Source organism: Dendronephthya gigantea, unplaced genomic scaffold, assembly GCF_004324835.1.
Source record: "Dendronephthya gigantea isolate DGI-Jeju-01 unplaced genomic scaffold, DenGig_1.0 000030F, whole genome shotgun sequence".
Lineage (NCBI taxonomy): Eukaryota > Metazoa > Cnidaria > Anthozoa > Malacalcyonacea > Nephtheidae > Dendronephthya > Dendronephthya gigantea.
In genome coordinates, this window is record NW_021163040.1 from 1,515,488 (window position 1) to 1,525,603 (window position 10,116).

The window sequence follows — 10,116 nt, forward strand, 5'->3', positions numbered from 1 at the left end:
TTCGATGGCATCTGATAGACCTTGTTCATAATGTCAATCTGACGATTTTGCCAACCTGACGATTTTGTCCCGCTATGTAAATTTCGAGTTATTATAATTATTAATGTCTCTAGAAATTTATTGTTTTCACAGTCAGTGAACACCAAAATATTAGCATAGAGGGACAAATCGACGGGCTGGCTACGCTACTGAATGTCGTCAAAAAGGGAAAAAATAGTTTTTAGATAAGACCTTGTGCTGTACACATCAAAATTTTAAATATATAGGTACTCAGTGGGTACTCCACACAACGAAGCACTTCGCGCATGCTTACGAAAATAAACCGGAAGTTAGACACTTTGTGACTCACTTGGTGAATACGAGAAATCCTTGTCAAGCAAGCAAGTTACTCTCGTGTGCAGATAGTTTTTCTTGAGGATTTCGCCTCGAGAGGCAAGTTTCTCACGAGTGCGGATGGTTTCGGGCCAAGCTAACTGCCTCGCCGGTCGTTGGCTGAGCTGATAGCTCTCGTATGCAGCGGGCTCTAAAGGCTGTATTTCATAATCACGAAATGACCATCCGTAACATCATGCACAGCTCTAGTGCCCTGCCATTCCTTGAAAACTTCCGTAGCCCATTTCGTCTTGTATCTGCACGGTTGATGCTGGTATCGCGTCCGCAATAAATCTATTTTGCCCAAAACGTTCATGTCCGAGCATCTGCCAGAGAATCGAAATTTAAAATTCATATACCCTCTTATATACTTTGAACATTACTCAACCAAGCGCCACATTTGAATTCTTGTGAGAAGATATCTAAACAACTCGAGCTCGCGTCTCACCTGCATATCACCATTGTTTTCTCGTGTAGTCGTGTTTGGATATCCGAGTAAAACACTCGCTGAGTCTCGCTCTCTTTGTTCAAATATTACTAACAGTTTACGATTAGTGAATCTTTGTCCTTCCAAACTGAGTGTGGATAGGGTATTTACACATGGCATAGCCCGAAACCCCCAGTTTTAAAAAATGACTATACGGGTCTCACTTAGGCCAAAGTTAACTTATACCTGTCGTTATACGTCGCGTTTTGGTCGCTTCGAATGCAATAATAGATGATGAGATGCCAATGAAGCTTATTAATGAGGTTTATCAGCTCGTTAATTGAGCGGTTGCATTCGACGCGATGAAAATGCGACGTATAACCAAGGCTTTGAATGTAAATTGGGCTAAATAGTATTTGTCCAGACATTTAACCAGACAATAGATCCCTTGCACTGACGTCATAATCTTGTCGTCCAGATATTTCTTTGCTTCACTGTACTATATGGATCCTATACAAATCATAGTATTAAGTTCAAAACTTGGGTACGTTTAAAGGAAAAGAGTGTTGTAGACATATGCCCTGTTTGACAGTCCGCCATAGATATATGAATATAGTAAGAGCGAAGTAGAGGGGATTGTCATTCGGGGCGAACTTCAAATAAAAAGGATGTACTTCATGTTAGAAATTCAACATGCACCAGTGTGCGCTGGATTTCGGATCAAGTTGGCATACCTATTGACGTATAACAGGATCAAAGATCACTTTGAATATAATGCTATATCATATAAGTGTGAGATTCTGCGCAAACGATTTTTATACCGACTGATAATGAACACTTTATTGAACAAGTTCATCTTAACATTGTGTGAAGTCCTTGGTCCAATATATCGTAAATATATAAACCTCTCTGTTTTCAAACGACCAAGAGGAGTCAGGAAAACTTAAAGAGAGAGAAAGCATGACGTGGGCTGATTTTGAAATTAAAAACATTATTTAGAAAGGTATCACACACAAGACTAGCTGAGACCCCTTCTAAACTTCCTCTCTTTTACTGAGACCACTTTCCTTTTTCAAAAAAGCCTCCTCATTAAGCCCTGCATTACGTATACCCTTGCATGCTGTTGTGCATGTGTTTTCATAAGTGTTTGAAAAGAAGTACTGATCATAAGGGTTGAGAAAGAACGGCCCTCGTTAGGGGGGATTATGACAGATGATAAAGGAAGGTAATGCGGTCAGCACTATTATAATAGATAGATACTCACACTGATTTCAACCTTAGGAACATAAAGGTGTTCTTTCTTCTCAAATTAGCTACAGTATTGTTTTTAACTATCAACAGTTTGTGTAATTTATGATAGTCATTATCACAAATATTCAGTTGAAACAGTTTATCAGTAATTTCTTGCCGTCATTGAAATAGAGGTGCAAGATTCTTCATACGATTACTTTGGGTATATATTTCGCATGCATGGAACGCCTTTCAATAGATTTCAAATAATTCGAAAGATACAGTGAAAGACCATCGTAAAAAACCAGAGGCATATTCGACAAGCGATCTAATGCATAACTTGTACAACAGCACGAGATCCGAGGTACCCACGCTTGAGTTGAGTTAAAAAACACAGTCTTTTTTAATTAGTTGGTTAACATGGTAGTCCCATTTCAAGTTGGCTGATAAATTAAGGCCAAGAATTTTAGCATGGGTGGCAACCACTAAAGGAGCATTATTAATTATTAATGGTTGAAATTTCTTTACTGATTTGGTAAAATAAATCCTCATTTCTTTACATTTAGATTCGTTCAATACAAATTTTTCTTTTCGTGATTTGCTCGCAAACTCATCAACAGCTGACTGGATGTTACTAGTAGTAATCTCTGAAATATTTGATCATCGTCTACATATTTTCACATATCCGTGTTTGACACATTTTAGGTCGTTGATCGTTACTAAAAAAGCCAAGAACCTAGTTTTTCCCCTGAGGGACACTAAAAGGAACCTTTCCCTCCTGTGAAAAACAATTTTAGTAAATTTTGATTCTTTGTTTCCGATTAGAAAGAAAGCTAAGAATCCAATTTATTATGCTCTTTGGGATGTCATATGATACTAGTTTTTCGTCAAAATTGAGTGGTCAATCAAATCAAATCAAAGGCTTTCTTAAAGTAAAAAAAGACAATCCTAGCTGTGGCCCCGTTACACCATTCCAATGATGTGCAGTAGCGTAGCCAGCCTGTCGATTTCTGGCGCTATGCTAACATTTTAGTGTTCACTGACTAAGAAAACAATAGATTTTTAAAGAAATGAATCATTACATACTCATTACAATTAGAAATTTACATAGCGGGACAAAATCGTCAGGCTGGCTGCGCCACTGATGATGTGGCATACGTATTAGGGCATAGGTTGTATTTGAACCAGGTACTGCTCCAAATTGACGATAACGAAAAAAATGGCGGATGTTATTATTATTACTAGAAATACATGCATGCAGCAACCCCTCGCCATTTCAAACGAAGCAAAATATTTCCTGAGCTTGCCAGACCTAACCTTCAATATTATGAAATGTCCTAAATGTGAAGCCGATAGCTGATGTTTCAAATATTTCGGAAACAAACACAGTCGTAAAGGTGAAGTGAAATCACCCGTTTTCCTGCTGCTTTCCGTTGCATTAAGTTATAGACTTTCACAGTTTAAGTGAGAGTTAATACTTCATTATAGCTAAACCTTCAAAACATCAAAACAGCCAAAATAATATAAATAACCAAGCAGTGAACGTCGAATGTTGTTTTTCGATTATTAAATTCATGCAGTGATTGCAGTCGACTATATATAAACCTTTAAAGTGATATTTGTTATATTAAAACTCCGAATTACACTTTTAAGGACTCTCTTGGAGGTTAAAACGATGATGTAAAGCCTTAAATAGTCGGTCACGTCTTCGCAAAACTGAGCAAAACGACATACTGTACCAAGGTCATAAAATGTATTCGTACAGCAAACACGAAATAAACCTCGAAATAAACAAAATAGACTCCTACCATTTCAAGGATTATAATCGAGTTGTTCCTTTTCACCGCTAATTCCTCCAGTTCTGATAATATTTTAAACTCTTCCAGTGTTTTATCAGTTATTTGATTCCACATTTCATATTTTGTTTTCGAAACATTTTTTTTAAAAAATAGTTTGGCAGTTTGCAAAATGACAGTTAAATTGCTGACGTTTTTCACTGAAACACAAACGTTTCGTCTTAGCCAATCAGGAAGTTGCTGATTACCAGTCTACACTCGTTCGCATTTCGCGCATGCGCACAAGTACCATGACCATTGAACGTCCATGACATTTGGGCAACTTTGGATTCCGCTATGTTCTCCCGGGTCCCGGGTGTAATTCCTAATCTCCGGGCGGAATTAGTACCCTCGCACGGTGCTCCGCACCGGCTCGGGGATTATTATTTTTTATTATTTAAACATATTTATGCACGGTAGCCTTTCAGTGACCTGTTTTTCAAAGGGCCGTGCTCCACACGCACGCACTAAAAATCTAAAAATATTTCAAAATCATCAAAATCAAATCAAAATGAGAATCAAAATCAAAACAAGAATCAAAATTAAATCAAAATCAAAACGAGAATCAAATGATTTTACAATTGCAAATAGAAGTGAATATGAAGTGAAATTTTATCGGCCTAGCGCTATCAAAATTCATTTGAAATTTCACATGACTTTAAAAGATAAATCCCAATAAAATGCCAAAAAAATGAAATTGAAATTTTATCGGCCTAGCGCTATCACAGTATACCATAAAGCATTGCGCGCTATTTCCTGTGCGGAAAGTCTGGCATATTAGCATTTTATACATTAGCGCCTGTATTCAAAAAGCTCACTCACACTCATACTCATCGAGTGTGACATATAAATTTCGTTAATGCTGATCAATGAGAAAGTTTTTTCTGAATAGATGGAAAGGTATAAGGTAAATCACTGAAAATCAAGCCCCTGTTCGGCTGGAAATAATTATGAGATATACATGAGAATACATTGAAACGTTATGAGAAGATTAAAATCTCCCACTCAATGAGTTTGAGTGTGAGTGAGCTTTTAGAATACAGGCGTAGGTATACAATATGGCAACTGGTTCATATTTTAGAAATGATTCTTTGCAAAACGATACAAAATTAGAAGAAGATATGAAAGACTTCGTACGTCAAGGTATTCAACGCAAGGAGATGTTAGACTTTTTGAAACGTGATTTCCCGCAATATGCCTGGAGTATAGCAACCCTTGATAGACGCCTTCGACATTTCAATATCAGATACATAGACACAAAAATTATATCTATTGAAAATTTGCATGATGCTGTATCGAGCGAACACCATGGCCCCGGTAAACTCCTTGGCTATTGTGCGATGCACAAGAAGATTAGACTACTTTTAAATACTTTTAAAGATAGTATCTGGAACACACACAGAATCCGCCCGACACATCCGCACTCAAACGTTGGACCGTCATTGACTCTTCCTCTAGTATTTTAACACCAGACGTATTCTTTTTATTTCCTCGTTTCGCTGTCATTTGCTTTTTAAAATTCTTCCAAGCCGCTCAATCCGCCATGTTCAACAGCAGGACGGAGCACATGCAAATTTTAAACACATGCGCGACCACATAATTTGATTTGAATAGCGCGCAATGCTTTATGGTATACTGTGATAGCGCTAGGCCGATAAAATTTCAATTTCATTTTTTTGGCATTTTATTGGGATTTATCTTTTAAAGTCATGTGAAATTTCAAATGAATTTTGATAGCGCTAGGCCAATAAAATTTCACTTCATATTCACTTCTATTTGCAATTGTAAAATCATTTGATTCTCGTTTTGATTTTGATTTAATTTTGATTCTTGTTTTGATTTTGATTCTCATTTTGATTTGATTTTGATTATTATTTTCAAATCGTTTATCAATTGAAATGCAATTTGTAATCTGTTTACATTTAAAATACGTATAGATATTATTTTGTTTCTATTATTAACAAAAATATGAATGATAGCGATCGGCCACCATACAAGTCCTAAGCTTAATATATATATTCATGCATTATATACAAAGTGACAACAGCCAAAATGCTACAATATGTATCCGCTACAAATAAATTTTGCACGGTTGTTCGGAGTTTTTCATTTCTTGTCTTTGACTTAATTGTTTGAATGAATTCAATGAAAGAGACTCATAATTGTCAAGAATTTCACGAGGAAGATTATTCCAAGCTACTGCTCCGCGATACGAGAAACTATTTTTAAGAAAGTTAGTGTTTGGCTTTGGTAAAGTGAGTTTCCGATCGTTGCTTCTCAGAGTATAGCAAGTATTTTGACAGGTACTAAACAGTTCAGTTAAATATGTTGGTGTCATTCCTCGTATTGCCTTAAATGTTATTTGTTCGTCGCGTCGTTTTAGGATGTGCCCGATTGGTTCCCATTGACCATTGTAGTGTTTTAAAAATCTCTGCACTTCTAATGTCAAAATTTGAATTTGTGATAACCCTAGCGGCTCTTTTTTGTAGTTTTTGGAGTTTGTCAATATGTGTGGTGTTTCCGTGGTGCCACACTGTCGAACAATAGGTAAAATGGGGTAAAACTAGGGAGTTATACATCATCTTAAGGGCGCTGTCAGTCATGTAGTTTTTTGCTCTTCTCAGTAAAGCGATATTTTTAGAAATTTTTTTGCATTGTGCATCAATATGGTCATGCCATTTAAGGTTTTTGTCAACAATTACGCCTAAGAATTTTTTATTATCAACCCTTATAACCTTTTGTTCGGCAATAGTAATTTCAGGGTCTGATAGAATTTGGTTTAACCGTTGTCTGGATCCTGTAATCATGTATTCTGTTTTACTAATATTTAGGGTTAATTTGTTCGAAACTAGCCATTTATGAACGTTATCTAAGTCAGTGTTAATTTTGTACTCAATATCTACCGCTGATTTACCATAGCAGAAAAGGTTAGTATCGTCCGCAAACATGGATGGTTTTGTGGAGGTTAAGCAATTTGGCAAGTCATTGATGTACAACAGGAAAAGCAAAGGTCCGAGAATCGACCCTTGGGGGACGCCACAAGTGATATTTTTCATGTCTGAGATTTCGTGGTTAATTTTGCAAGCTTGTTTTCTTTCTGTTAAGTAAGATATAAACCATGATAATGTTTTTCCTCTTATTCCGTAAAGTTCTAGTTTAGAAATTAGTATTTTATGATCCACCGTGTCAAAGGCTTTCTTAAGGTCCAGAAACAGTAGACCATTAATCAAGCCCTTGTCCATGTTTACAAGACATTGGTTTATAGAATGTAAAAGTGTAGTCTCTGTAGAGTGCTGGGTACGAAAGCCTGATTTATTAGGCTTTGATTAGGATGTACGTTTTACCAGAATGCACTGCGGTCATCTTTTGTTAGTCATTTATGCTTGATGCTCGCAATGCATTGCGTTAAAATTTACATGCTGCCATCTTTTTCGTTATGTTCAATTGTTGAGGATCTACTTTCTTTAACACGGCGGGTTTTAAGAAACAGTCGACGACATTTATTCCTCTGCAACTTTCGAAAGGAATGGTGATAGTGAAAAAGGTCTCAAGTCCTTATTAATTAACGTCTTTAACAGGTCTTTTTGGGATTGGCGAAATATCCGACCGAGGTAAATGGATTCTAAAAAGGAATCGCCATTACCGGTTTGGCGAGATGTCATTCTCTTTCAAAAACCAACTTGGAATACCGTCAGGTTCAGTAGCTTTTGTGGGATTCAATGCCAACAACTTCTGAAATACTGACTCCTCTGCGACAGTAAAGGGGACTTCATGGTGGGGTGCCAAGCAGAGGTAAAGGAAAAAAATCAGCCATGGGTGAATGAAATGCGTTGTTAATTGCATTGGCAATATAGATAGGGGTCGGATTTTCAGCATCGCACTCAATTTGTTGCAACATCAAAACAGTTTTTTCGTAACACACCGACGACTTTCCACTGAGCTTTTCAATTTTTTTCCACCAGGTCGAAAAATCCCCTTAAGATGCCCCACTTTTCATTTGTAATACTTGGCTCGACAAGCTTTCCTGTCCTTTCCTGTTTCCGTATCTCCAGTGCTCTTTGGAGCAAGCATATCATCTTTTTTAGCTTTACGTTGAGCCAGCTGGTTTTTTAAGAATCCTAGTTTTAGTTTTCAGAGGAGGCGACATCCCAAATTCACAATATTTTCCAAAGTATAGAAGCTTTATCTTCACACGAACATTCGTTCTCAACTAGATTTTGAATGCCAACGCTTCTCGCATTCATTCATACTCTCATAGCTAAACGGGTAGACTGTCTCATATCCCTTACTTTAACTCGCGTTTTATGAGTAGATGCTACATATCGATTGATCGCATGCATATTGTTCCGGCGTGCCTGACTGATAACCATGACGACCAATTTGAAGATCAATGTAAAAATTCCGACGCAACGCAGGTAAAAAAGTGAAACAATCTGGGAATAGAATTTTTACACGCACCAAGGCTATACGTGCACAGGGCCGCCGAGAGAAATTGTGGGACCTGGGGCAAAAATTTTCCTGGGGCCCTATGACGTTATTGTTTTAAATATCTGTCAAGCATAAAGTACTTCAAAGCGATGTGAAAAATTTTAACAAAAACTTTTTACAAGCAATATTAACGTATTTTAGAAATTAATATGACAAAGACTATCACTCGTACTTTCGACTAGTGTGCGAATAATACACTGAGCCCAACATTTTTGAAGGTGCTTTAATCTTACGTTCCTTCTTAAAGTCAGGGGCGCTTTCAGGTTGGACGCCCGGGGCAAAATGCCTCCTCCCCCCCCCTGGGTACCGTTTTCCAAATTTCCACTCCTGTTTCCACTCCGCGCATAAACAGTTGCAAAACAATGGGAGAATTGGACAACTCCGGAATTATGTGTTTTGGAATTAAGTACAGTGTAACTACGCGAAACATGGTTGGAGGTTTTATGCAGCTCCCCTAAGCCCTGAGGTGAACTTAGCCTGGATGTTGGAATATCAGACATTCTCAGTATGACTTTGTCGAGCATTTTGGTGTATTTTGCAGCCTAGAATAAAATATCTGAGACTGAGAGGTTAATTTTTTTCTTGCTTTCTTGCTTAACTTTAATTAAAGATTAAAAATATAACTGCACGTGAATGTTTTTAATGTGTATATACAATAGCGCTGCTCTTTTCCTCGCAAACGTTCTGTCACGTTTAAGCTCGCACTGTTCTTTAGTGCCGTCATATTGTTAGGTTTCCCTAAGCACTTTAATCGCTGATTTAAGTGGGGGTCAACTTTGAATGTTCGCCGGATCATGTTTTGACATTCACGCTTCACAGGGGGTGATGAGCAAATGATACGAAATTGCAAATATTTGCTACTGCAAAGACAATGCTAAAGCAAACAGCAAAGGACTGTCTCACTCCGATTACTGTATATGGAGCTCAAAACAGTGCGACGGAAACAGTTTTGGAAAGCGAGGGCAGAATATTACATGCAGAAGAGCACTTCATTTCTGAACTCGTAGCAACCACACGTAGAAATGAAAAAATATGAAAACGTATTTTTAAATATATTATCAGTTCGTCTTTTAATGCAACATCGTACGCATAATTGTAGCCACTAAAAATTAAGAATAAGCGGTTAATGTTTCATATTGCTGTAAGCACAAAGAACAGTGCCACAGTAAATAATGTTAAGCGGTGGCAGCTGCATGCAGCAACAAGGTTCAAGCCCACTTTTACAAGATATCACCCGGTGAAATGTCAAATGTTTGAATTTGCAATGTTCAAAATTGCTGCAATATTTAAAACCACTTCCTTCGCAGCAATATGCTTGATAAGTATATAGTTTATTCAGTAATTATTAAATATAGTTAATTAAATATAGTTTATTCTACACGAGCCCGGACACGATTTACCTTACCCACGAATTTAATTAAGCACATGAGTCCCGGTCTACGACTGTTAGTTCCCGACATAAAAAGAAGGTTTTCTTCTTGATCTAATTTGAAACTGCCTAGATCACACCAGGCACGACAAAACAACTTTTCCGAGCTTTAAAAAGGCCTTTCAGGGTTGTTGGTGAATTAATAGAACAGTTTATATAGCCTTATAGGCGTGAATGATTCCGAATACCTCGTTTTTTATGCCCCTTTTGAAAACGGTTTTTAATTCTATTCATTGTGTTCTAGCCTAAGCTCTGGCTTGCTCGTATTCTCTGGCACTGGCAGAGTGATTTCATATCAGAGGGACACTTTTGCCGCAACTAGTGTTTCAAACTTT